The sequence below is a fragment of the Pseudoliparis swirei genome, chromosome 13 (assembly GCF_029220125.1).
Source record: "Pseudoliparis swirei isolate HS2019 ecotype Mariana Trench chromosome 13, NWPU_hadal_v1, whole genome shotgun sequence".
In the NCBI taxonomy this organism is placed as follows: domain Eukaryota; kingdom Metazoa; phylum Chordata; class Actinopteri; order Perciformes; family Liparidae; genus Pseudoliparis; species Pseudoliparis swirei.
The window spans coordinates 18,160,560-18,170,559 of record NC_079400.1 but is presented as its reverse complement, the minus strand read 5'-3'; the positions used below and the strand labels follow the sequence as shown (position 1 = coordinate 18,170,559).

Genomic DNA, 10,000 nt, shown 5'->3' with positions numbered 1-10,000 from the left:
CATCCGGGGCTTTAGCCCCGGATGTTTTTGAGCCTAGGGACGCCACTGGTAAACACCACTCTACTTACTACCATTCTAAAACTATTTTTAATTAGTCTAATTAATGTGTAGTGCGCCTATGCATAGCTGTTATTAACTTGACACATGAGTAAAGCTTAACTATATGAAACACATACTCATATACAAGAGGATAGTTAATACATATACAGGGCTCTCAAGTCTCACGCATTGAGCGTGAGACTCACGCATTTCGGTCTTATCTCACGCACTCCCGCCACACATCGAATTCCTCACGCTGAAAAAACCTCTCGGCTATTTAATGCTTGAATGCAGGGGTGCTCAATACGCCGATCGATTTTTTTCGTCCCGATGTGCACGCACGCGCCGGCATCGGAGCTCTGCGGCGCGCGAGACTGAGAGCCGAGAAATGTGAGCGCGACAGGCCGAGACAGAAATGACATGCTGCTGGTTAGAGACGACCAACAACAGACGTATTTGAAGCTCCTTCTGCGCATGCGTAAAAAAAAAGTACTTTTTTTTAACGCATTTAATGCATGCGCAGAATGAGCTTCCAATACGCCTCTTCAATCTGAACTCTGTCCGCTCTCATGCAGACGGTCTGTTCATCGGTAATGATCCTTCCGCAGGTTCACCTCCGGAAACCTTGTTACGACTTTTACTTCCTGTAGATCAGGGTCTCAACACGTCGATCGCGACCTGCCAGTCGATCGCGGCGTAGTGTCGGTAGATCGCATGACATTAAAAAGATTGGCCCGCCCCCTGACATGTTCTCTATAGCACGTCTTTGTTCTTTTATTAAACTAAACGTCTGTTGTTGATCGTATCTCCACAGCAGCATGTCATTTCTGTCTCTTCGTTACTATGTTAACACTTATCGCTCTACGTCTCGCACGCCACAGAGCTCTGCGCGCGCATCGGGACCGTGCAAAAAAAAAGTCACTTGTCAATCTGTCCACCTGTCCGGGCCGGTGAGGTTTCCCGTGTTGAGTCACATGAAGCCGCAGGCTCCACTCCTGCTGGTGCCTTCCGTCAATTCCTTTAAGTTTCAGCTTTGCAACGATGTCCCCGCCGTCCCTTTCATCATGACCCCAGTTCATGAAGAAAACCCACAGTCAGTTTGCCTCAGCAGCTGCTAGAGGAAGACGAGAGGCCTTTAGATTGTATCATGGTGGAGTTAATGGTTGACAAACAAGAGAAAAATGTTATATTTAAACGTTCTGTGTAGGATGAAGATATATTAATGTTCCATATGGAAGAGAATTGCTAAATAACTGCTGAGTTGCAGCAATGTATGAATGTATATAGCCGTCTTGTCATAAATCTTTATGTTCTCACAAAAATATACAGAGAATATCGGTAATATGTGATTAATCATGATTAAACCACAGAAACCTGTGATTAATTTGATTACAAATTGTAATTGTTTCACAGCCCTAGTTTAAATATATTAGTCAATTTGCAGGTACCTGCAAGTGAATCCTTGTGACTCACAGCTGCTGCACTGTCTTGTGGCCTTTGCAGGGTCCTTTGAGTTTCAGGCCTGTGAGGCTCCTGAAAAGCTTTAGTTCACATGACAAACATATTGAGGATTTTATTAAACATCAAATAATGTCATTAGGAAAATTAAGAATAACCATATTTTTGTCAATTACAACATTGACAGTTTGTATAAAAAAATTAAGCGATTGTCATGTAAAGTTTGCATTTGAAAATATAAGTCATGCCAAATCCAAGTAGCCCTCCGCTTACTTACACCTTAACCTCCATTTCTGATTCAAAAGTATTGCATTTTATCGATGGAAAACTAAATAATCGTGAGCTAACCGGTGTCTCAAACGACAGTCAGTTCCTGGCAGACGATCACATTGTGGCATGACACGGCAGGTTTTAATGAGGGAGGGAGTTTTACGTTAAGAAGATATGAATATCAGCTTTTAAAATGAGAGCTTTCCTCTATGAAAAACGTACAGCCCCCCTTTATATTTATATTTCAATGAGAAAAACTCTGAAACTCTGACTCAGTGGAAACCTGACTGAACTAACGTTAGCTAGCAAGAGTATAGCTGCCGCTAATACAAATTCAGCTGAGAAAGAATAGGTATCGAAACTGTTAAACACAGTGCGCACTACTAACAGACAACCTCTTGATTGTGGGGACTGAAATATATTTAACAAATATGTTTGTACTTACCGATAGTGGACTGACGCCGATGAAATTCACTGCGCACTGAAGGCAGACTGTTGTTTCCCAAACACGTCCAGGTTTTGAGGAGCGCTTGGTATATTCATCAGGGTCTCCCGCTGGTGTTCCCCCGGGATTTCACACGATCAGCTTTACTTTCTTTTACGACTGTGATTGACGAAATACAAACTAATGGAATAAAAACTAGGTAGATGTGCTATTTTATAATGTGTATTTAACTGGAAGCTGGTTGGACAAGACAATTGCATTTTGTGAAATGTAGACACGAGTGCGTCAGTTCGGGACAGGCTGTAATTAAAAACACCCGGAGACATCAGAGCCAGCGGAGCAATTAAAATAGTCCTGCCGAGATCAGGCTGCTCTCGACGGCCACACAGCGCGCTGACTGCCTGGCGCTGTGGAGCTCACCGGTCTGCAGCAGGACCGACAATCTCCGGCGAATATTTTTTTTAGGCTGAATCTCGATAAACTGACAACAGATTTGATGCTTAAACTACTAACTTCTCGACTGAAAACATTCTTAAATTACATTCCGTGACTCAACAACAGTAGTATTTATGTTTATTTTCTCCGCCATTGTTTCCTGTTGCTGCTGCAATGCATTCTGGGATATCGTTTGGTCAGTTTCGGCACACCTCAACTCTGACGCAAATTCTGGAAAGGGTTTGTTGTGACGTCGTTTGACGTCACAACAAAGTATGTAGATCAAAGCCATGATATTTCTACATATTCTTATGTAGAGAAATATCATGGCCTTGATCTACATACCTTCAACAAGCCATTCAGCACCTCCAGCACGGACCAAACTTGTGGAAATGATGTTGCGAAAAAGCCCTCGGCTGCAGGAAAACGGCTACTACAATGATGACGGAAAGCCGTCCATAAATTATAAAGAGATCGTGTTCAGGGTCTTTCGGAGATGGAAGATTAGGAACATGATTAGATTCCCTCCAATGATAGAGGAAAATGACAATGAAGAGCTGGACAGCGAAAAGAGACAAGAGCCGGTCCCCAGGAGGGATAAGTCCAGTTTGGTTCAAAGGACAACAAATACCAGCACGCCGGAGATTGATCAAAAGAGTGTCACCACTCATTATACATCGATGAAACATTGGACGAAAAGGACCATCAGTGGTAGGGAGATGAAGGTGACGGAGAAAACGGAGATGACAGATTGTGAAAGCCTCACCGGTAGAAAAAGAAGTGGCAACGTGTTGGTAGGTTTGCTCATCTTCTTCTTAATTCTGACTATTGGTATGTTCGCACTGCATTGGGTAAATCTAATTACTCTCCCTGTAATTCAAAAAACACAGTTGCAGTATATCAAGCATGGGATTGAAGATCTTTATGCAACATTCGGATATCTGCTCCTCCTGCCACCTGTGTGCTTAGTGCTAACATTCCTGTGGCAGCTGGCTCTAATTTGGCCTCGGCTGCTGGTGATTTGCAATCAGTCAGCAGCCAAGGCCGCGCTCATAAAAGCTCTCAGTGGAGAGTGGAGCAGGAGAAGGGAGCAGACGCGTAGTGTTGCGGTCTGCTCGATGTGTGGGTTACAGAATAAAAGATGCCGTTGCGCAATACCTTGTGGTTCCGGGCTGATCCTTGGTGCTGGAGGGGGAAACCCACGGGTAACGGACACAGTCTTGCTACAATACCAATCGCCAGGAGCCAGCCCCCCAAAACCCAATTCCCTAGGGCACCGTTCCCATCCGGGGAGCAGGCCAGGAGCCTGCCCCTCGGATCGTGTCAGACTGGTCGAGCTCCCCGTGTCCCCTCGGCCGACCCCAACTCTCTGTGTCCGAGGTGCCTTTGCATCGCCACTTACAGCCCCAGATCCCCGTTTTCTCGAGCCCCCCCCATGCCCCGCTCTCTAGAGACCAGCCCCCCGAAACCCAATTCCCTAGGGCACCGTTCCCATCCGAGGAAGCAGGCCAGGAGCCTGCCCCCCGGATCGTGTCCGTCTGGTCGAGCTCCCCGTGTCCCCTCGGCCGACCCCAACTCTCCGTGTCCGAGGTGCCTTTGCATCGCCACTTACAGCCCCAGATCCCCGTTTTCTCGAGCCCCCCCCATGCCCCGCTCTCTAGAGACCAGCCCCCCGAAACCCAATTCCCTAGGGCACCGTTCCCATCCGGGGAGCAGGCCAGGAGCCTGCCCCTCGGATCGTGTCAGTCTGGTCGAGCTCCCCGTGTCCCCTCGGCCGACCCCAACTCTCTGTGTCCGAGGTGCCTTGCATCGCCACTACAGCCCCAGATCCCGTTTCTCGAGCCCCCATGCCCCGCTCTTTAGAGACCAGCCCCCCGAAACCCAATTCCCTAGGGCACCGTTCCCATCCGAGGAAGCAGGCCAGGAGCCTGCCCCTCGGATCGTGTCAGTCTGGTCGAGCTCCCCGTGTCCCCTCGGCCGACCCCAACTCTCCGTGTCCGAGGTGCCTTTGCATCGCCACTTACAGCCCCAGATCCACCCCCCCCCCCCCCTCACCTGCTCTCCTCCGTAACCAGTGTGACCTCCTCCTGTTTGAAGATGTCCGTGTGACCTCTCTCTGACCTCTAGGACATCATCCACACCATGGATTTCCGCAGCGCTCACAAGACTCCGGAGCAACCTCCGCCTCGCCTGCGTCTCTCCCTGCTCCCCGAGGACGAGGAAGAGGATGAGGACGAGGATGAGGAAGAGGACGAGGATCGAGACCCACAATATCGAGAGAGCGAACCCAGGAGGTCGCAGCACACGTGCCTGGACTCCAACCCTCCGAGTCCCACACAGGAGGACTGGGAAGAGGAGGAGGAGGAGGACAATGTAGAAAGTGGAGAGGATGGAGAGGAAGAGGAGGAGGAGAAAGAGACAATAGAGAAGAGCGGAGGCACTTTGAATGGTATGAGTGTCAGTCGGTCGCCCGGTAGAATCCAATCAGCATCGCGAGCCAGTACTCATCTCGTGGTCACCGGGCCGTGGTCACCGGGCCGTGGTCACCTCAAAGCACGGCATGTCCTCCATCCCGAGCGGATTAAAGAGCTCCGGTCGACCCGTTAGAGGCTGAGCGGGTGAAGGTTTCAGGCTCGGAGTGAGACATCCTCTTTGCTCGGAGGTGAGATGTAAATCTTTGATAAATGACACGAGACAACAACACATTTGAATGATTCTAAAAGGTGAGCCGTCACCCCACAGTGACGGCGTGGCGTGCAGAATGTGACCCTCCTGTCCTCCGTCAGAGGGCGGGTCGACCGGGTCAGAGTAGGCTCACTGTCCGTCTCACCTCCTCCGCCTTCCTGTCTCACTCAGGGCAGGACAGGGCGGACGGCGGAGAAGCGCCGCCATAGGGCGGACGAGTCGCGCGCCGGAGAAGCCGGACGCCGTCTGGAGGCCCGCCCTCACGGGGGTGGCGGTCACGGACGTCACCCTCAACTCCCTCACGGTGACCTTCCGAGAGGCGAGGGTGCCCAAGGGCTTCTTCAGAGACTGAGGCCAGGAGGCGTGACGTCCGGACTGGGTTTTTGGTGGCGTGGAGATGTTGACGGAGGCGCCGCCGCCGCCGTCTGAATTTCCTCTCGCTCTGCTCTTCCCACATCGCCTGCTACACTGCAAAAACTCGGCCTCAAAAAACAAGAAAATGAGGGAATATTACTTGAAATAAGCCAAATTATCTGCCAACAGAACAGGAAAATTTGACTGGCCAAGATTTCTTAAAACAAGTAAAAGTATCTTACCCACAAATATCTTAAAACTAGTGTAGCCAGATGAAAAACAAGTAAATTTATCTTGATACAATGAAACAATTTAAGAATTATTTTCTTAATATGTAGGAAAATGTGCTTAAATTCAGCAAATGCAAGGACCGTCATCTTGAAATAAGGCTATATGTTTGGTAATATATCTTAAAATCAGTAATGTTACACTAAAAACAAGTAAACAGTTCTCAATATGTAGGAAGTTTGCTTGAATTTAGCATCCAATGCTCTTGCAATATTCTTAAAATAAGGTGAAATACCATGGAATTTACAGAGAAAAATACCATAATATGCTTAAAATCAGTAATCTGAAGATACATGTAATATAACTACTAGAAGGCTTGCTTTAATAAATACAGGAATCTCAATGCATTTCCTTTCACTTCTTTATTGTTTTTTTAAACCAAAGTAGACCTTTTTCAAGGATAAAAAAACACAGCAATGTGTCATAAAAGTAAAGTAATAAAACATACAACATTAAACTCTAAAATGCAGAGGAACGGAAGTAAAACTAACAGTTCTCGATCAACAGATCCGCTATAGAATGTTTAATTATCAGGAACTAAAATGAAAACAATAGTATGCAACCTTATTCAGTAATAAACTTTTCCACTTTCCATAGCCTTTTTATATGAAGAAGTCATGTCTCGGTCGTGGATGGTGTCCAAGACAACTTCTGTCTGCAGCACAGAGAGGAGTGTTGCGATGCACTTAGGATATGTCAAGTGAAAGGTGTAATAACACGCCATAACATACATCAGGCTGGCATAGATGTCCTCTTTTGGAAAGCTCAGCACAGGCATGGTTCCAATGGCCAGTATGCAGATGGTTTCGCAGACAATGACGACAGGGCTGAAGAGTGGTCTTGCCTGAAGAAAGCTGTTCGGGTCTTCTGTAGACTTGAACAAAAAGAAAAAGAAAAAGACAATTCACTCTTTGTATGTTATGGTGAAGTAATGTGAAAATTATCATACATGCACAAATCTCTTACCTCAAGTATGTGAAGCACTGCCTCACTTGTGTCCTAACTTCTTCGGTGGAGCCACAGGTGTTGGGAACATTTCTGGCAAAGCCTTCATCATTGCAATTGAGTGCTTTACTGTTAAAACAAAAAGTTTCATTTTATTTACTGCAGCCAGTTATTTAAACACGCATCAATATTTCTAAGGGATTCTCCATGGTCAAAGTGTGTAACTAGTCTACCTTTGTCCAGCAGCGGAGGCCTCATGACCTTTTTGAAAACCCCATAAAACTGTGCCTTCTCGAAAAAGGTTTCCCAGCGGGTCTTCAGTCCATGCATGAAGTTGGAGTTCCGTCGATCAAGGACCCGCTGAAGTTCATCCATTAGCTGAAAGATAAATTCATATTATAATAGAAACATCTCTGATTCCATATTCCCCACACCATTTCTGATTTGAGATTCGGTCAGGCTGCTTAAAGACGTTTTGCCTTTAATTGGCGGCTCTCTATTAGATATTATCAATGTGTCTCTGCTAACAGGCCACGTACCACACTCCTTCAAAGTGGCTGTTATTAAACCTCTCCTGAAGAAGCCCACTCTGGATCCAGAGGTATTGGCTAACTACAGACCGATCTCTAACCTCCCCTTCCTCTCCAAGATCCTTGAGAAAGTGGTCGCAAATCAGTTGTCACTTTCACATCATAATAGTTTATTTGAGAAATTTCAATCAGATTTAGAAAACACCACAACACCGAGACAGCACTGGTGAAAATTACAAATGACCTCTTAATGGCAGCAGATAAAGGACTCCTCTCTGTCCTGGTCTTGTTAGACCTTAGTGCTGCATTCGACACCATTGACCATGACATCCTGTTACAGAGACTGGAGCAGTCGATTGGCATTTCAGGCAAGGCACTAATTTGGTTTAAATCCTATTTATCAGATCGATCTCAGTTTGTATTTGTAAACGATGGCCTCGATAACCACCAACGTTAATCACGGAGTTCCACAAGGTTCTGTGCTTGGACCAATTTATTTACCTTATACATGCTTCCTTTGGGCAATATTATCAGTGAACACTCCATAAACTTTCATTGTTATGCAGATGACACTCAACTATATTTATCGATAAAACCAGGAGAGCAACCAACTCTGTAAAATTCAAGCATGTCTTAAAGACATAAAAACATGGATGACCTGCAACTTCTTGATGTTAAACTCAGACAAAACCGAAGTAATTTTAATCGGCCCTGAGCACCTCAGAGATCAATTATCTGGTGATGTGGATTCTGTGAGCGGCATTGCCCTGGCATCCAACACCACTGTAAAGAATCTTGGCGTTATCTTTGATCGGGACTTGTCCTTTAACTCCCACGTAAAGCAAATCTCAAGGACTGCATTCTTTCATCTACTCAATATTTTTAAAATCAGGCACATCTTGTCTCAAAAGATGCAGAAAAAATTGGTTCACGCGTTCGTTACTTCGAGACTGGATTACTGCAACTCCTTATTAGCAGGCTGCTCTAATAAATCTCTTAGGTCCCTCCAGTTGATCCAGAATGCTGCAGCTCGTGTTCTCACTAAAACTAAGAGACGAGATCCATCACTCCTGCACTAGCTGCTCTGCACTGGCTCCCAGTAAAATCAAGAATCACTTTTAAAATTCTTCTCTTAACCTACAAAGCCTTGATTGGTGATGCTCCATCATATCTTAAGGAGCTTGTCGTACCATATTGCCCCACTAGAAACTCGCTCACTAAATGCGGGACTACTTGTAGTTCCTAGAGTCTTAAAAAAGTAGAATAGAAGCGAGCCTTTTGGTTATCAAGCTCCTCTTTTATGGAACCAGCTTCCAATTTTCAGTCCGGAGGCAGACACAGTCACCTCGTTTAAGAGTAGACTTAAGACCTTCCTCTTTGACAGAGCTTATAGTTAGGGCTGAATCAGGTTTGCCCTGGTCCAGCCCCTTGATATGCTGCTATAGGCTTATAGCTGCGGGGGACGTTTTAGGATGCACTGAGTACCTATCTCCTCTTTTTCTCTCATTAAGGATGAATTTTCATCTCTCAATCACCGTTACTAACTCTGCTTTCTGCCCGGTAGACCTTTTGACTTATCGCCACATGGGGTCATCGGACCCTATGAATCGGCATAGATCCTATCTGCCTGATGGATCGTCTGGGTCGTGAATTCCTGCTCATGACTACGCCACTGTCCTGTTAAGACTCCGCCCACTCCTCCTCCCCGCCATCTGCCTGATGGATCGTGGAGGTCGCCATCGTGGAATATGCCTACTATGAACTATTCATACACTCTGTCATATTCATTGAATGTATTTAACTCTAAATCTGTCCTTCTGTACACATTACATCTGTGCATCTGTCCATCCTAGGAGAGGGATCCTCCTCTGTTGCTCTCCTCCAGGTTTCTTCCCTTTTTTTCCCCCTGAAGGGTTATTTGGGAGTTTTTCCTGGTCCGATGTGAGGTTTTGGGGCAGGGATGTCTATGTGTACAGATTGTAAAGCACTCCGAGACAAATTTGTAATTTGTGAAATTGGGCTATACAAATAAACTGAATTGAATTGAACTGAATTGAATTAACCAGGCTAATGAAGTATAGGCTTAAAAAAAAAAAAAATTCTTACATGATCCAGTTCTCTGAAGCAGGGGTATGCTTCCAGAATCCTCGTATGCCTGTCCTGCTCCTTGATAACATCACTGTCAATGAACAGCCTTCTAGCTTGGAATTCAAGGTCCAGTAGCTGGGAAACATCCTTCTTGTTGTGTTTGGCCTTGGTTTTGTACATGTCCATCAGAGTTTTATGATGTCTCGCCTGGTTCTGTCGGCTGTCAGTAGTTTCTGATGCTAGAAAACATAAACCCAATAAATTTTAATAAAAAAACCACAGGCTGAAATCAAAACAACTTTCTATTTCTGCCATTACAGTTCGCCTGGGACATTAACACCCAAACAACCATTTTCTAAATTACTTCAATTTATGTATTTACCATCCAACTGTTCATTCTCTGGGGTGCTGCAGCTAAATTCTGGGATCTCCTTTCAAGATCAAAGAAGATGAGGTGGACTCA

The 10,000-nt window shown here is 45.8% G+C and overlaps 1 protein-coding gene and 1 long non-coding RNA gene across 2 annotated transcripts in view; one reads left to right on the top strand and one right to left on the bottom strand.

Moving 5' to 3' along the window:
• The window catches only part of LOC130203529 (uncharacterized), a 3,486-nt gene extending 891 nt beyond the window's left edge, over positions 1–2,595 (bottom strand). The window contains exons 1-3 of the long non-coding RNA XR_008833508.1: positions 2,213–2,595; positions 1,488–1,580; positions 978–1,153 (exon numbers count right to left, since the gene is read on the bottom strand). This is a non-coding gene — a long non-coding RNA (uncharacterized LOC130203529). The remainder of the gene's footprint in view (positions 1–977; positions 1,154–1,487; positions 1,581–2,212) is intronic.
• The window catches only part of cpped1 (calcineurin-like phosphoesterase domain containing 1), a 243,295-nt gene that overhangs the window by 49,801 nt on the left and 183,494 nt on the right, over positions 1–10,000 (top strand). The window lies entirely within an intron of this gene.